Source organism: Silene latifolia, chromosome 10 (assembly GCF_048544455.1).
Source record: "Silene latifolia isolate original U9 population chromosome 10, ASM4854445v1, whole genome shotgun sequence".
Taxonomy (NCBI): Eukaryota; Viridiplantae; Streptophyta; class Magnoliopsida; order Caryophyllales; family Caryophyllaceae; genus Silene; species Silene latifolia.
In genome coordinates, this window is record NC_133535.1 from 77,654,464 (window position 1) to 77,673,186 (window position 18,723).

At 34.6% G+C, this 18,723-nt stretch overlaps 1 non-coding gene across 1 annotated transcript; it reads right to left on the bottom strand.

The window, feature by feature from the left end:
• Positions 1 to 9,156: 9,156 nt before the first annotated feature.
• LOC141610065 (small nucleolar RNA R71) lies at positions 9,157 to 9,263 on the bottom strand. Its single transcript, XR_012527959.1, has one exon. It is a non-coding gene; the product is annotated as a small nucleolar RNA R71 (small nucleolar RNA).
• Between the last annotated feature and the right edge of the window lie 9,460 nt (positions 9,264 to 18,723).

Genomic DNA, 18,723 nt, shown 5'->3' on the forward strand with positions numbered 1-18,723 from the left:
AGAGTTTTTCCTCTTATTATCATTCATTCACATGCAAAGCTCTCTCTCTCTCATATATTCATCCTCTTCTTCATCAAAAAGATGAGTTTTTGATTTCAAATTGTTCTAAAAGATTACTAAATTATTAATGTAATATATGAGTGTTAGTAATCAATTTTAAGGTAAACTACTAAACTAATATCTAGCTAATATTATTTAGTGGGGATAAGGGATAGTCTTGGGTGCAATCAAGAGGAGAATCTCTACTTTGGGATTTTTGGAGGATCATCCTTATATATGGAAAGCTCAAGAACTAACAAGAAGGAGATCTTGTTGGTGCCCATAAAACCGAAATCATGTAGTAAGGACAACGATTTCTTCACTTATCTTTTTAGTTTGCATGCATAAGATTTGTAATTAATTTTATGACTAATTTAATTAGAACATATTTGAATATGTTAAGCAATTAGATATAGATTTCCAACAAGCGGTATCAAGAGCCTTGGTTGTTTGCATGCAAATCGGTTATTGTTTTTCCGAGTTATACGATTAACATATAAAACTTATAAATTTGTGTTATTATGATATATCACGAAAATAATTTATGCATGTTAAATTTTATGATCCTAAAATGTATTTAGGATATTTTGGTTAATTTATGGATTTTTATTGTTCATTTTATTTAATATTGCCATTAAAATGTGATTTTTATGATAAAAATGTCAATTATGGACGAAAATTAGCTAAACTTTGAATTTTACAGTGGTTTTTGGATATGTTTTCACTTATATTATTTTTAAATGATCTGGAAATGTTTAGAATTTGTGGAGTTTTTATGCTCGAAATATGGATTTTTCATGATAAAAATCGGATTTAGATGAAAAATAGGTTAATATGAGAAATATTTCGAATCTGGTCATAGAAATTTATTATGTTGTCATATACAATTTTACAATATGTGTGTAAAATAATAGGCTATAATGAAGTCTTCATGCATGATTTATGGATTTTTGATGAAAAATAGCATAAATAGTGACTTAATTAGTGAATAATTGCTAAAACATACTCCATGACTAAGGAAAAACGTCACATGTTGCATTTTATTATGTTTTTCAGATCTAAAATTGAAAAGTTGATGAATATAATTTTTCTCATGTTTTTATGATTATTATTGATAAATCCGATAAACCGCAACATTGTTTTTCCCGATAAATTTCGAAATTTTTTTAACCTAAGTTTTTGAACATTATGAGTGTCATGGTATTTTTCCAGAATGTTCATGAGTTTTAAATTTTGAAATTTGAATTTATTTGAAATTTTTGGGATTTATTTGAAGTTTATGGCATTTTATTGTTATTTTGAGTCCATTAATGAACAATTTTAAGAAATATAAGTTAATTATAGTCAAATGGTTAGTGGAGACTAATTTTGAGTCCTAAGTTGGTTAGGGTAATTAACTTGTGCATAAATATGAATTTATGTATTTTATTGTGATTTTAAAATGTTGAATCACGCAAATCCGTAAAAACCGTTTAATATACGATATTGGCTCCTTAAAGGCGATTTAGTATAAAATTGGGCATGTTCATACATATTATAATGCTACATTTTTGTTATTATTGTCATAATTTTATTTTATGTAATTTTGAATTATGTTATTTTTACTTAGTATGGCCTTAGTTTTTAAATTGGTATTACCCGAAATGTATGGGAATATCGATTCGGTTGTAATTTATTGTGATCTCATCACCTTTTTGTAATTTAATAGATTTATTTTATTTCAATTACAAATGTATAATAGGAAATTATGTAATTTGTAATGTAATTTATTTATTCCGGAGTTCCATAAAGACGGTGTTACCTCGAGATGCGTGCCATAACCGAAGTTCAAGGGACCAATGGAGTTGGTTTCCGAATATGTAATAGTTAATTAGATTTTCTATTTTAGGAAGGCCATACTAGGATTTATTTTATGCTTTGCATTTTATTTATATGTCGCATGCATCGCTAAATCGCCATAACTAAAACATGCATTATCATCTTTTTATCCAGTTTACCGACCATGTCAATTACAATTATCGTAGTTCACCGCTTTAGTTCACTTAAAACGTGATAGATAATAAATTTACATGACCTCTCGCTAAAATAAACAATTGAGACTTAGCCTTACCAAAAAGTAGAAACCATGAAAACCTATTTCGCGAGGGAGTGCACTCGTCCCTACCGGGGTACAAACCTTGTTACGTAGGGGAAGTGGGTGATAAATGTCTATCCACCGAATTTATGTTGATAAGGGATGAATCGGCCCTACCGTGCCCAAGTTGATGTGGATTTGGATTCATGGACACATTTATTCGAAATTTGGATTGAGCACAACGGAAGTATTCGTGACCGTAGTCGCATGTGTTCCGGGCTAAAGATAAATATTAATGTAATTTTATCGACCAAGAGTTCTAAAAGTAGAATCGATTAAAGCGTTAATCCACCGAGTTATATTGATAAGGGATGAATCGTCCCTACCGTGCCCAAGTTAATATGAATTTGGATCTTGGAATCATTTATCATAGTTGGGTAGAGGTCACTATGTAAATGCTTTACTTGTTATTTACAAGTATTAATAAAACGATAAATGTTAAGTTTTCCACTATTCCGTTATCATATTGTTCTATTTCTTTACCTCAATTTATATACGATATCATTTCGATTTTTGATTCAAATCTCCATTAAAACATCGTAACTAAAGACATATGAATTTGCTTCTAAAACCTCAAATGAACCATTGCTAAGGATCTCTTGTAAAGAGTATAGATTAATGTTATTCATTATCAAATAGGTTTTTGATTCTTGACTAACACATCTACTTACAATGGATTGTTTTTCATATACTTAATTGAATTAAGTACCTTGAAGCGATAAATTGTTTTGGTAATTAGGTTTGTCAGAATTCGTAACTGACCAAAATAACGCAACCACTTCAATGAAAGTTTTAAGACTAAAACGATTGAATTGAAGAGTAATCTTCATAAGATTCAACTTTGCTTCTCTAAGTAAAGACTCTTTGAAATGAGTGGGAGCATTCTCTTAAACCGTTAAGAAAAGAACGAGGTTCAAGAAGTAAATGGAATTGATACAAGGTAATGTAAAAAGTAAAGTTATTGAGAATGACGATACTAAACCTATCAATCTCGACCAATAAAGTTTCCATTGTCTTAAATGTTCGACACTAGAAAGGAAACTACCCCAAATTATTGAAAAATCAAGAAGTTAGTTGTGGGACATCTAATGGGATCTTCTTCTTTAAATGTTTATTTGATTGACATAAATTTTGCTAGTACTACTTCGTTAATATTAGAAACCAGTGGTGGTTTTCATCATTGTACTTGATACAAAGGATGATTAGAATATGACGACTAGTAACAATAATATCGAGAGAGAGAGTCATTGTGTAATCAATCTAGTTTTGGGTTTATAGTTGTACTTAATTATGACTATTAAGCACATAAACTCTAAATAAGAATATATACTTGTTAAGATACAAAAGAGGTTTCACTTTTGTGGCCCTATACACCACGATTTGATGTATGGCTAGCCCATTATCAAGGTGATTATATTCTAATCCAAACTAGGATGACATATCATGTAGATGATGCAAGACTCAAATTGGTGACCCAAGATTAAACCTTAAATTCTGGAATGATGAACGCAAAGAGTTATCAAGTACTCTTTAAACCAATAGATTGTTAATCTTATGGTATATGCATATCTTGTATTCAAAGCAAGATGTCTCGTGCCTTTTGGTTGAAAAGGAGATCGAGGTTGTAAATCATTGATCCAAAATAGGTTGATCATTTTCTTTTACCAACGATTTAAGTTGATGCTAATGTGTTCACTTAATAAGGTAAATAGAGAAATCTTTGAAGAAGTTCAAAGAGTTCAAGGAATCACGATTTAGTCGTGATGGGATTATCAAAGTGAAAACTTTGATATAAGCCAAAGGAAATGTGATATAGTATCACAAGTTAATCTCTCTTAACACACATTATGAGATAATGTGTGGTTGGATAAGAAATCAAACGCTATTCGATATGGTTTGAACTTCAATCAAGTTACTTTGAGTTACTTGATCCTTTTGGGGATTTTATCATTTTGTCTAGATTATTTTTCCACTAAATCTAAAACGAATCATATGAGATAGGAAATGCCGAAAGTAGCAATTGACCCCCATAACTTTGTCTAATCGTGAGATTAAGACCCTTAAGTTTCAAATGGAGCAATTAAGCCCCATTAGTTTGACAAAAAGTGTAATTAAGCCCCATTAGTTTGACAAAAGGTGTAATCCAACCCCTTATCCAAAATATCATGAGAAATTAAATATCTCATACTACAAAACAAATACTTAACCTAAAATATAATTAGATTTTGGGAAATATATATATTTTTAATTTAAAATTGATAGTTTCGAACAAAAATTAATAAATAATGTAAAAATATATATTTGAAACTAATTCACAACATATAATTTTTTATAAAAAAAACTAATTCTTAAAAAATGCCTTTCTTTTGTAAATAATGATTTTTTTCTTCTAAATTTTTTAGCAATTCTCAAAAATTGTAAAAAAAAAAAACAGGAATAATTAAATTTGCCAAAACTCGAAAACCCCTTATAATAAACTTTATTTCGACTACAAAAGTGTTTCTTTTTTGGTTTAACTATTTTGGAAAAAAAATAACGATCTTTCTATGAAAAATATTTATTAAAAAAAAGTTGACGGTATAAAACATAAATAACATGCAAAATATATATATAGAATTTTTTCAGAGGTTTTAGAATTTTCATTTTATTTTCTAAATTTTTAGCATTTTCTCCATGATATGATTTTTTTTCTAAATAATATTATAATTCTGTTATTTGTATTATTTTTCGTAATTTGATTATGTAGTAGGTTAAATATTTGTATTTGTGATATGAGATATCAATTTCTCATGAGATTTTGGGTAGGGGGTTGATTTCACTTTGTATCTAAGTTAAGGGGCCTAATCACTCCAATTAAAACTTGAGGGGCTTAATCTCACGATTAGGCAAAGTTATGGGGGTCAATTACTACTTTCGCGGAAATGAAATGGTAGAGTACCATATTTGTAAGTTTTCACAAGAAACAAATGCTCATTTTTCCCTTTCAATTATCACGAGTATGACGGGTTTGCGGCTCGTGAAGCTGTCTTTCTAAAATACAAGTTTATTTCTAGAAGACAGAGTGGGAGAAATTATTCAAGAGCCACAAAGAATGCCACCGAGAATAATATGTCGCAAGAAACTGGTCTTTCTTGACTACATGAGACGTTTTGTGTAAGATGTTGTTTCTTTAAAACCTAGGAGGTTAAATTCGTCACTTGTTGAAGATGATGAATTCATGCTACTTTTAAGAAAGTAAAGAGCTTACAACTTACAAAGAAATTGTTTGATTCAAGTTGATGACTTCTGGAAAGTAATGAACATATGACTTACATGAGAGTGTTTAAGTCACAACTCACTACAAGGCTTAGAGCCATGAAAATCCGAAATAAATGGCTTGATTAGTGACAAAGGGTTTTGCACTAATAAAGAGAGATTTCAAAGCTTGGTTGGTGGCAAAGTGTTTTGCACTAGTTGAAATACTTAAGACTATTTGGATCTTCTTAGGGATTGTGTTTCATTATGAGAATATACATACAGCAAGTGAATCTAAAACCCACTTCTTCAAAAGAAGGAATGTATTCAATACATGTCATGAGTTTTGTAGATTCTTGCAATACTAAGATAATGTGAAACTTAAGAGAAAATCTTAAGTAGGACATCAATGAGTTGGAATCAATGTTTTGATCATGTTATAAAACTTTTCTCGATAAGTCGAGAAGTTGTGTTTATACATGGAGTTTAGTGGGAGTTACGGAAATTTTAATTAGTCTTATATATGGATGACATATTGATCATTGAGAATGATTTAAGACTTTTGGAGTATTATAATACATCTTTAATATCCGGATTTATGAAGATAAATCTACATGATATTAGCATCAAATAAGAAGTCTTATGTTGATAAGATTCATGATTAGTTCAATCGAATTGAACATATTTGGTTGATTCCATTTGCTTCCGCTGCCGGATCAATTAAATAAGTAATGATGTATAACACTTCATATGCTTTGAGTATGATGAATTGTTTTAAAATCGAATTTAAGTAATAAGTTACCAAGTAAGCCATAAAGATTACCCTTAAGTGCTTGCAGAAGCATTAAGGAAGTAAAGCAAAGTGTTTATGATTCAATTTTGTGTAAGGGTGTTACACAAGTGACAATTGACAATTGAGATTGCGCATGGTTTCCGACAAAACCATAATCAAAACACATAAGGATGGTTTAGAAACCATTGTGGCTATGTTGTTTAAGAAATAGATTTTCTAGAATCGTTCAGGGCAATAAAGAACAATGAGAGATATTTATAACGGAAATTGAGTACACTTGCAATCATGAGATGTGCAAGAGGATGAGTCCCGCACACTGTGAAAACAGTGGGAGCTATTCTTAGGCTAGAGGACCTATGTCTTGATTGGATCTCGACACGTACTCAGAAAGTTTAGTGATGCAAATGTATACATTACAAAGGAAAACGAGTATGTAGTAAGGTTGAGTAAGGTACAAGAAGTTGATAAAACCTACTAACCAAAGCCTTCTCATAGGCTAAACATGATGAGTCATGTCATTTCAATTGAATTGAAATGAACAACTACATACAAGATCAAATTAGATTACAGAACATGAAATAGTAATCAGGCATTGACTATTCATATGTGATAATCGCATTTGTCGTTCGAGTTTTTACTTTGAAAACTCCTTTATACTTTGTTACATCCAAACGGGTTGTAGAGACAATATTAAACCCCGTTAAAGTGAACTCGGATTAACATGGTATTCGCCCATAATCACTTATATGAGGTGACGTCTCGAAGTGACTAGAGTGTGATGCGATTGATGGCAAGTTCAAGTGCCATAGAGTCATGTGAGATGACTAGTCGATCACATAGGCAGATCATTAGGAACACTTTGTCGGGCAGTGACCGCTTATAGAGTTCTGGCAAATTTATATAGCCTGGTCGTGGCGAGAGCTACTATAGTATTCTAATGAGTCGATTCTTTTGACTAAAGACTGTTCGCCTAAGATGGCACGATTTCAGATTAGCTTTGATTTATGTTACTACGACCTTCGTAAATGGGGTCAAATGGGCATATTTTGGGTTATGATAGCTGTGGCTAGTCGAAGGGAATAAGTGCAATAGGAATTGTCCACCCCCTTGTCAGGGTTAAAACAATATCTCAGGGCCACTCGAGGAGCAATGAACTGGAAATGTGTGTCCACGCTCGGAAGGTATCTATGGTAGATAAATTCCGGTCAATCAGTTATTCTCCAGATCGAGGAAACCACTCTCGATATGATCACATGCAAGTACGACCCGAAAGACACCTTGCATTGAGTAGGAGATAGTAATAGGACAAGAGAATTGGTGACGCACACTTGTCGAGGACAAGTGGGAGATTGTTGGTAAATGTGTCCTCAACAATAGTGCAATCATATGATTTAAATATCATTATTAAATCTTATATAAAGAATACGTAAGAGATGATTCAATTATATAGTCAACTGATCAACATTAATCGGTAACGATTGGCTTGCTAGAGTTTGACGTTACTGTCGTGGGACGGTGGTGGTCAGTTGATCCCTTAAGGTCACACCTAAAGGATGATGCCCTTATCTATAAAGTTGTTTAATTGTATGACGATACAAGTTGATCAATTCCTTAAAATTGAACAATTCAATTGTGAGAGAGAATAATATTATCTTATTATAATGAGATTAAATAAGATTTATTTTAGTAATAAAATGCATTGTTACTAAAATTATTTATTGTTTGAGAAACAATAGAGATAAGAATGAATGATTAATTATAATTACAAGATGTTGTGAATTATAATTATATGACCCATTTTATTTATGTGATCAAGTATCACTAGTCAATTTATTGTATGTAATTTTAATTAATTCATGAAATGATATTTATGTGATAAATATGCATTAAATTAATTAATAACATATATCATACTACATGTGACATATTGTGTGACAAATGACAAATTGACAAAATAAAATGGTAGTCCATTTTATGTAAATGGACCGAAAATGGAGGGTGAGTTAGTGGGTTATGGTTGTTTTATTTTATTTGATAAAATGACATAATGATGCCTACCTACAACTAGTCTTACACATCTTACACATCTATTTTTCTTGTGAAGACAAAAAGAAAAAGTAAGATGCCCTATACTACTACCCAAACCATCCACCTTCTCATCTATCATGATTTTTGAGAGATTTTCCTCTTATTATCATTCATTCACATGCAAAGCTCTCTCTCTCATATATTCATCCTCTTCTTCATCAAAAAGATGAGTTTTTGATTTCAAATTGTTCTAAAAGATTACTAAATTATTAATGTAATATATGAGTGTTAGTAATCAATTTTAAGGTAAACTACTAAACTAATATCTAGCTAATATTATTTAGTGGGGATAAGGGATAGTCTTGGGTGCAAACAAGAGGAGAATCTCTACTTTGTGATTTTTGGAGGATCATCCTTATATATGGAAAGCTCAAGAACTAACAAGAAGGAGATCTTGTAGGTGCCCATAAAACCTTACTAAACGATTTCTTCACTTATCTTTTTAGTTTGCATGCATAAGATTTGTAATTAATTTTATGACTAAATTAATTAGAACATATTTGAATATGTTAAGCAATGAGATATAGATTTCCAACACCTACCCAATGGTACTCCCACACCACAACACTTAACCGGAAATTTTATTGCCAAATCCGCATTTATCCAATTAGTCGAAAGAAGCCAATTTGGGGGGATGCCTAGTGAAGATCCTCACTCTCATATGGAGACTTTTTACGACTATTGTTATGCAATTACTCAAACCGGTGTAACTCAAGACCAAATTCGATGGGTCTTATTTCCTTTTTCTCTAATTGGCACCGCGAAACAATGGTTGAAAGGCCTTGATAAGGCTACTCTCGGAATTGATTCTTGGAAGAAGTTGGCTCTAGCTTTCTACAAAAAGTTATATCCACCGGAAAAGACTAACATGCTAAGAGCTCAAATTACGGGCTTTAAGCAAAGAGATGAAGAATCTTTGTATGAAGCTTGGGAGCGATTCAAAGGAATTTGCCGCTCATGCCCTCACCATGGACTTAGCGAGTGGTTCTTGATACAACAATTTTGGAACGGTCTTTATGAAGACTCAAGAAACATTCTCAACATGGGATCAAATGCAATGTTCACCGAAGTTGATGACAATCAAACTTGGAACAAAATTGAAGAAATGGCGGTCCATAACTCACAATGTAGTAGGCCTCACAAGGCTACTAGAGGAGGAAAGCATGAAGTAGACTCCATTACTCAATTGGGTGCTCAACTTAGTGCTCACATTGATACCATCAATTTGAAGTTTGAAAAAGCAATGGCTAGACTTGAAAAAGCCTCAAAATCACCAAAGCATCATGTCAATGCCATGACGGCATCTTCATCAATCCCAAGTGGGATATGTGAGAATTGTGGAACTTTGGGACATGACCAAAGTGAATGTAGGGGAACAAATGAACAAGTGAATGCTTTTCAAGCATACAAGAGTGGTACCCCTTATTCAAATTATTACAATAAAAACACCAAATTCCATCCAAATCTCTCATACAAAAGCCAAAATGTTCAAAACCCTCAACCAACATACACCCCACCTCCTATGAGAAACCAAAATCAAAGACCCTTTTACAACCAAAACCAAGGTTACCAAAATCAAACTCCATACAATCAACAAAATGACCAAGGTTTTGATGTTCAAAAAGCGGTCCTCCAAATGCAAAAGAATCAACAAGAGTTTTTCACTCAAATGCAAAAGGATAGTCAAGCAAAGGAAATCACCATCAACAACATCCTAGCTCACACCAAAATGTTGGAAACCCAATTGACTCAACTAGCATCTTCAAGCTCACAAAGACAAAAGGGGCAATTACCACCTCAAAGTAATCCCCCAAGACATGAAACTTTTAGTGCCATTCACTTGAGGAGTGGTACAAGGTTTGAAGCACCAAAGGAGTAAGTTGAGGATGAAGTTGTGGAAGCTAGTGACAAAGAAGAAATTGTGCAAAACTCCAAGGATGGAGAACCATCAAAAGAAGAAGTTTCAAAGAAAAATGAAGACAAGGCCAAGGAGAAGGAGCCCATTGTGATTAGACTTCCTTTTCCAAGTCGTCAAGCCAATCCCAAATTTGATGACCAACTTGGAAAATTTATGGAAATTTTGAAGAATTTGGAAGTCTCGATTCCTTTTACGGAATTAATCAATCACGTGCCGACCTATGCAAAATACATGAAAGACATCCTTACAAAGAAGAAGTCAATCCGGAAGCTTGATACTATCGCCTCCACTAAGGTTGTAATACCCGGTATTTTAATATGATATTATCTTAGGCCGAGTTACCAGCTGGGTCGTGTAGTGTATTTGTGACTCGGGTAATTATGTGACTCGGGTTTTAATTAATCTAACTAGGCTAGGCCCGTATCGTCTTAATAGCACCTATCCTATATGTATAACCCATCTAACCAAACTCTAATCTCCCTATCACCATATTCATTTTAACCATGAGAAAAGAGAGAAAAGAGAGAAGAGGGAGCCGTGTGTGAAGGGAGCCGCGTGAGGAATTGCGAGGCGATTTCTCAGCCTATTCTCATCCTATTTCGTAAGTAGACTATCCTATTACCTCTTTATTCAATTATTAGCATAATTATAGTAGTATTGGGATAATTTTCGTAACCCTAGAATTGGTTTGGGGGTTTTGATTATAAATTGTATGAGATAAATGAATGGAATAGTTACAGCAATTTACAGATTCGTTGGTCTGTGTTATTTGAGTGTTTTACCTATCTTAAAGCCGTGGGATGCAAAAAGTTAAAGAAGAGACTCATGTTTATTCCAAGCCTAGTTTATGCCTGTGAAAATTGGTAGCATTTCACCGTGTAGTTTTTCCTGAAGAAATTATTTGTGAACGTCTATCTAAAAAGTCCGCAAATCAGTAGAGGCTGAAAGATTACTTCTAAAACATAATTTAGATATTGAATTGGTGCTGGGACTTTTTCATATATTTAATTTAAAGAGTTTAGATGAGTTAGGCGTTGGTTTTACTTAAGAATCATTTGTCAAACTCGTTTTATGAATCAATACTTTTTATGCGACGGTTTCTGTCAGTTTTTGGAAATCAGTATGAAAACCCTTGATAAGTTTGGAATTTGAGAAAAACACGTTAGATATAAATTGTAGCTAAGACTCATGGGGTTCCAATTCAATTGGCCTTGCATCAATTCGAATTTTCTGGAATTAGTTATTCATTTTATACCGAGTCTGCCATGAGCAGGAAAATCAGGAAAAGTCGTGTTTGTTCTTTAAATTGATATTCCTATTAAGTTATGATGAGTCTAGGTTATGTGCATGATTAATTGACTGAGTAGATGGTAATTATACATAATTATGTTATGTAGGTGATGGATAAGTGAAGGATCATAAGTGATTGCTTGTGTGTGCTTGGATTGCGAAAAGGTAGGGAAATACACTTGACTTATTATCGTTGATGTTGAATTGTGTTGACTTGTTTGTGTTTCGTATGACCAAACTGTGAACGTTGACTTGCTTCGTGGCTGTTGATTTACGTTATGATTCATATACTGGAAGGTGATTGACTGAATTGATCGTATTGAGTATGTTATCACAACATTTGGTAACCGGCATGATTTTATGATTGATCAGTTCAAAGATATATATATTGTGTTGCATTAATTTCTTTTGAGCATTCATATGCATTGGAGATGGAGGATATTGTGGTGATGTGGTGTGGTGAAGATGATGTTGTGATAAGGCCCAGGCGGGTTCTGCAGGACTTGCCCTGGTGTCCTCAACAAGGAGTGCGGATCGGCTACGGTCGATATATAGTCTCTGGGGATCGGTATGGTGGGTGTTCGGGTAATGAGATATGAGTTGAGATGGAGATGGAGGTGACGGAGGAGCATGCATATCATATTTTGTTGTTTCATTGTATTCCCTACTCAACCTCGTGGTTGACCACTGTGTATTCGTGAACACCGTGACGATCCAAATATTGGGGAGCAGGCTTGACAGTTTATGAGATAGGTGGACCTTGATGGGCGTGAGACACTGGATCCGAAGACTTAGTAGCTAGATCATCATTTAGAAGACTTTCACTTTCATTTATGTTAGTTCCTTGTAATTTGATGTAAAAGAGGTTTTGTAATAATTAAGTTAAAGTAATTATATATTTTGCCTTGGAGTTTAATTTGTTATTCACTACCTCGGGAAACCGAGATGGTAACAGTCCGGTTTATTAGGGAATGTCTTGCTAAAGGCTCCTTCATAAATCGGGGTGTTACAAAGTGGTATCAGAGCGAACGATCCTCAGGCCTAAACCAATGAACCCAATGAACGTAGGATGTGTCTAAATAAAATGAACCCCTGGGAATAAACTGTTAGGAGCTCACGGTGCGGTTAAGAAGGCGCCCTTAATACGTGCTCTTTTGCCCTCTCGATTTTGAACCGGGTAACCCGAGAGAAAATTGAGTGAATGGGGTAGTTAGAAGGAAAACCTTGGATATAATCGAGTTGATGTATACCTTGAGACCCATATATTCTAACCATTCTGCAAGACAACGTCACGGTAAGTATTTTGTATGAATGATGACGTGATCATATGATGTTGTGGAGATGAGAAATAAATTTTCGTGTTCAGATTGATAATCAATGAAGTGTTGGATTGTGGTAATCGTGAGCGTGAAAATAATTGCGAATTGATGATATTTATCTGGATGGATGTGAATGACGTGTTGATAGTGCTATTATGTCTAGTGATATGCGGTTATGTGATCCCGAAGCCATGCTAGTATAGTATTGTGATAGTAATCAGAAACACTATTGAATTGCTTGTTTCTAGTCATAGCAATCGTGATTTAGATGTAAGGAGTAGATCGAGATGCGAAGGGATTCTATGGGATAGATGTTTATGTAAGTACAAAGTGTGAGATTTAAGTTGGGATGGGTTAGTATACATAGTATGTTCATAAGAGCTTGTAACATAGTAAAGAATGACCTAGTGCTGAAACTCGTTTTGTTTGATTTTACTCTTTAATTGACCTTACTGCCATTTCTTTTCTGTTTATTGCCTATGGATGAAAATTTTATGAGAGATAGCCTCGTGAGTTAGTGTTCATTTGGCGTTAGTTTCATGCTTATAGGATATATGGATTAGGAGTAATAAATATTTTAGTGGGCTGTGGTCAGGAAGTTCCTGTGCAGTGATGTTTCGACCAACGATTTTGTAAAAATCCTCATTTAAATTGTATTAATAATTTTTGCATAATTCCAACTCCATCGATCGGAAGATTCACATATGTTTTCAAATTGATAAGCCACGAAAATTCTTGATGTTTCTATATTAAATGGTAAGTTTTGCAAACTGACCCAAGTTTCGGACCAATTGCTGTCACATACTTGTTTGGACCAACTGAGTTGTAAAATCCTTTAAAAATTGAATTCTTGAGCTTTGGACCTCATTCTTTTTCTCACGAATTATTAACTATCTGTATGTTATAAAAAGTAATATAACTCAAGTTTTCGTTGAACGGTTATTTATTCGTGATTTTTTTGGAAGTTACAACGTGAATCATAACTTTTAAAATGTGAATGCTATGTTGAGTTTTCATGCAGTTGTTCGATTATTTCATGAGCCTTATTAATGTGAAATTATAGTGTCCTTATATGATGATAGTAGCACACATATTCATTGGTTATGTATCTTAACTAGTGATAAAAAAAAAAATTAAAGTTTAGTTTATAACATTGTTGGCATGATAGTATTAGTGAAATTGAATAGCTTAATTTGATTCTTAATCGAGGGTGAAATATTTTATACGAGTCCAGTTGTTTGCATATTTTATGCTTGGCATGTTATAATATCTCTGGTGTGTTCATCATATTTGTATAGTGGTCGGATATATATAAATATAAAACTATATTGTCATATCTTGGTAAAGTTGGTGCCGTTAAATGTTAACTTGATTGTTCTAATATACTCGCATGAATATTTATAATAATTATGTTCAAATGTTTACACATGGATGGTAGTAATGAGTATGTCTAAATGTTCACACATGTAGGATGTCATCTGAGTTCTAATGTCTTAAGTTATTCAACGTGGCTTTTGCTCCGATCCGTGGCGATGTGCTGTAGCAGCAGTAACTGTAGCTTCCTTGAGAGAGCTTGTATATTGATTGTCTTTAGTAGGGATTAGTTAACTTGAACGTGAGTTGTGAATCTTTTATCCTCTTTCGTTGTTAGCGATAGTTTGAGAACTTTTGTTATAATAATGAAGATTACAGGGACGTAACCATGTTTAAGGAGGGTAGGATTGTAAAATCTTTATACTTTCATGTGTGATTTCTCAGTTTGGCTATATTGGTTATGCGTTGTGTGGGTTATGTTGGAGTGTTACATGATGTGTTTCTGTTATGGTTAAACTTCGGGGACGAAGTTTATTTTAAGGAGGATGGAATGTAATACTGCGTTTAATATTCAATCTGGTGGGTGCCTTACATACTTTTGTATATGCGTTTCATAATTCGTTTGCGTTGGTTGGTAGAGAGTGTAAACTTCGGGACGAAGTTTCTTTTAAGGAGGGTAGACTGTAATACCCGGTATTTTAATATGATATTATCTTAGGCCGAGTTACCAGCTGGGTCGTGTAGTGTATTTGTGACTCGGGTAATTATGTGACTCGGGTTTTAATTAATCTAACTAGGCTAGGCCCGTATCGTCTTAATAGCACCTATCCTATATGTATAACCCATCTAACCAAACTCTAATCTCCCTATCACCATATTCATTTTAACCATGAGAAAAGAGAGAAAAGAGAGAAGAGGGAGCCGTGTGTGAAGGGAGCCGCGTGAGGAATTGCGAGGCGATTTCTCAGCCTATTCTCATCCTATTTCGTAAGTAGACTATCCTACTACCTCTTTATTCAATTATTAGCATAATTATAGTAGTATTGGGATAATTTTCGTAACCCTAGAATTGGTTTGGGGGTTTTGATTATAAATTGTATGAGATAAATGAATGGAATAGTTACAGCAATTTACAGATTCGTTGGTCTGTGTTATTTGAGTGTTTTACCTATCTTAAAGCCTTGGGATGCAAAAAGTTAAAGAAGAGACTCATGTTTATTCCAAGCCTAGTTTATGCCTGTGAAAATTGGTAGCATTTCACCGTGTAGTTTTTCCTGAAGAAATTATTTGTGAACGTCTATCTAAAAAGTCCGCAAATCAGTAGAGGCTGAAAGATTACTTCTAAAACATAATTTAGTTATTGAATTGGTGCTGGGTCTTTTTCATATATTTAATTTAAAGAGTTTAGATGAGTTAGGCGTTGGTTTTACTTAAGAATCATTTGTCAAACTCGTTTTATGAATCAATACTTTTTATGCGACGGTTTCTGTCAGTTTTTGGAAATCAGTATGAAAACCCTTGATAAGTTTGGAATTTGAGAAAAACACGTTAGATATAAATTGTAGCTAAGACTCATGGGGTTCCAATTCAATTGGCCTTGCATCAATTCGAATTTTCTGGAATTAGTTATTCATTTTATACCGAGTCTGCCATGAGCAGGAAAATCAGGAAAAGTCGTGTTTGTTCTTTAAATTGATATTCCTATTAAGTTATGATGAGTCTAGGTTATGTGCATGATTAATTGACTGAGTAGATGGTAATTATACATAATTATGTTATGTAGGTGATGGATAAGGGAAGGATCATAAGTGATTGCTTGTGTGTGCTTGGATTGCGAAAAGGTAGGGAAATACACTTGACTTATTATCGTTGATGTTGAATTGTGTTGACTTGTTTGTGTTTCGTATGACCAAACTGTGAACGTTGACTTGCTTCGTGGCTGTTGATTTACGTTATGATTCATATCTTTGGAAGGTGATTGACTGAATTGATCGTATTGAGTATGTTATCACAACATTTGGTAACCGGCATGATTTTATGATTGATCGGTTCAAAGATATATATATTGTGTTGCATTAATTTCTTTTGAGCATTCATATGCATTGGAGATGGAGGATGTTGTGGTGATGTGGTGTGGTGAAGATGATGTTGTGATAAGGCCCGGGCGGGTTCTGCAGACTTGCCCTGGTGTCCTCAACAAGGAGTGGCGGATCGGCTACGGTCGATATATAGTCTACCGGGGATCGGTATGGTTGGGTGTTCCGGGTTATGAGATATGAGTTGAGATGGAGATGGAGGTGACGGAGGAGCATGCATATCATATTTTGTTGTTTCATTGTATTCCCTACTCAACCTCGTGGTTGACCCCGTGTATTCGTGAACACCGTGACGATCCAAATATTGGGAGCGGGCTTGACGGGTTTTTATGAGATAGGCTGGGAGCTTGATGGGCGTGAGACACTGGATGAGAAGACTTAGTAGCTAGATCATCATTTAGAAGACTTTCACTTTCATTTATGTTAGTTCCTTGTAATTTGATGTAAAAGAGGTTTTGTAATAATTAAGTTAAAGTAATTATATATTTTGCCTTGGAGTTTAATTTGTTATTCACTACCTCGGGAAACCGAGATGGTAACAGTCCGGTTTATTAGGGAATGTCTTGCTAAAGGCTCCTTCATAAATCGGGGTGTTACAAAGGTGACTAGTGCAATACTTCAAGGGAGTTCACCTCCAAAACTTAAAGATCCGGGAAGCTTCTCAATACCGTGTACCATTGGCGACACCACGATCAACAAGGCCTTATGTGATCTAGGGGCTAGTGTGAGTGTTATGCCGTACTCGGTGAGTAAAAGGTTAGGGATGGGAGAGCTTAAATGCACCAATATCACACTCCAAATGGCCGATAAATTGACGAAGACACCATTAGGGATATGGGAAGATGTTCCCGTAAGAGTTGGGAAATTTTTCAGCCCGGTGGACTTTGTCATTGTTGACATGGAAGAAGACTCCAATATTCCAATCATTCTAGGAAGACCTTTCTTTCACACCGCGAGTCCGGTGATTGATGTGAAGCATGGAGAGCTCACTCTAGAAGTGGGAGATGAGAGCATAACTTTCAATCTTGACAAGACCATGAGAGCTCCCCGTTTGCATGAACCATGTTTTATGGTTGATCATTATAGTCGGAAGGATGATAGGAAGAAGTCGGAATTCCAATGGAAGAAGAAATTTGATGATGCTCCATTCAAAGAGCAAGTGAATTATAACAAAGAGAGCTTGAAAAGCTCACCAAAGTCAAGCAACGAAGAGGATGGCCTCATTGGCCAAGACAAGAAAGTGGGAGAGTTGTCTCTATCAACTCAAGAGATCTTTAGTGACCAAATAGATGAAGTTTGTGGTCTTTGGAACGATGCGTTTGAAGGGATTTTCAATCCCTACATTGGTAATGCTATCGATAAAGACCAACATGAAGGGCAACAAGGGCAAAGATCTATTGAAGATCTTTATCATGATAATGAACAAGCATTTGACTACTTCTTCAAGGTGTTGAGCAACATCAACGACACCTTGGACATGCCCCCATGACATCTCACTAAGAATGAGAGTTTGGTGGAGTCCTCCCTAAACCACCATTTGTAAATATTTCTAACTCCCTAACTTGCATTTTAATTCTTATATTGCATTTTTGTCATTTTTTGATTTTTATGCTTTGATCAAGATAATTATCATTTTTGAGAGAAGTGAGGGAGGGACTAATGATTTTAATTGATGTGTAGTGCTTTAGTTTAGTGTGGGGATAGCAATTGCCTAGGTTATTCATGCCTTAGTAGTGCCCCTACAATGAAGAACATGGGATTTGAAAAATGAAAATGACACGGGATATGCAAGTGCACGGATGGAACTGAATCCGGGTAGACCAGGGAGAATCCGAGCGTCCTTCAGGGGAATCCGCTCATCTTTAGGGAATCCGAGCGTCTTTGGCAAAATCAGCCCATCCAATTGAACTGAAAAATTGAAAATTTGGGACTGTTGAAGAATCCGAGCGTCCCAGCAGAGAAGACGCTCGTCTTAATGAATCCACTTGTCTTTGCAGAAAGACGCCCGTCTTTTTGTCAGTGCAAAATAAGAAAACCTGCTGTAACAAAATCCCCCTGTCTTTGAAAGAATCTTCTCGTCCCGCAGTCGAAGAATCCGAGCGTCCCAGCTGAAAGACGCCCGTCTTTAGGCGAGAATTCCTGAACCCAGAATAGGCAGAATCCGAGCGTCCCGAAGGAAAAACGCATGTCTTCCCCTACAGTTTCAAAATTTTCGAGTGTTTTTAAATACCCCTCCCACGTTCATTTCTCGATTCATTCATTTAAAACACTACCAAAAACCCCAAAAAACCCCAAAAAACCCCAAAACCCTCATCCTCTCCACCACCAAAACAAGATTTCCTCAACCAAATCCAACAAAATCAAATCCAAACTTCCTTTAAACAACAATTAATTACTCCTTTTCCAACAATAATCAATCCAAGCACCAAAATCTTCAACCTTTGAGTCGATTTTTGAAATACAAAGGCAAAGCCTTTTATCTTAAAATCGATTTGGGT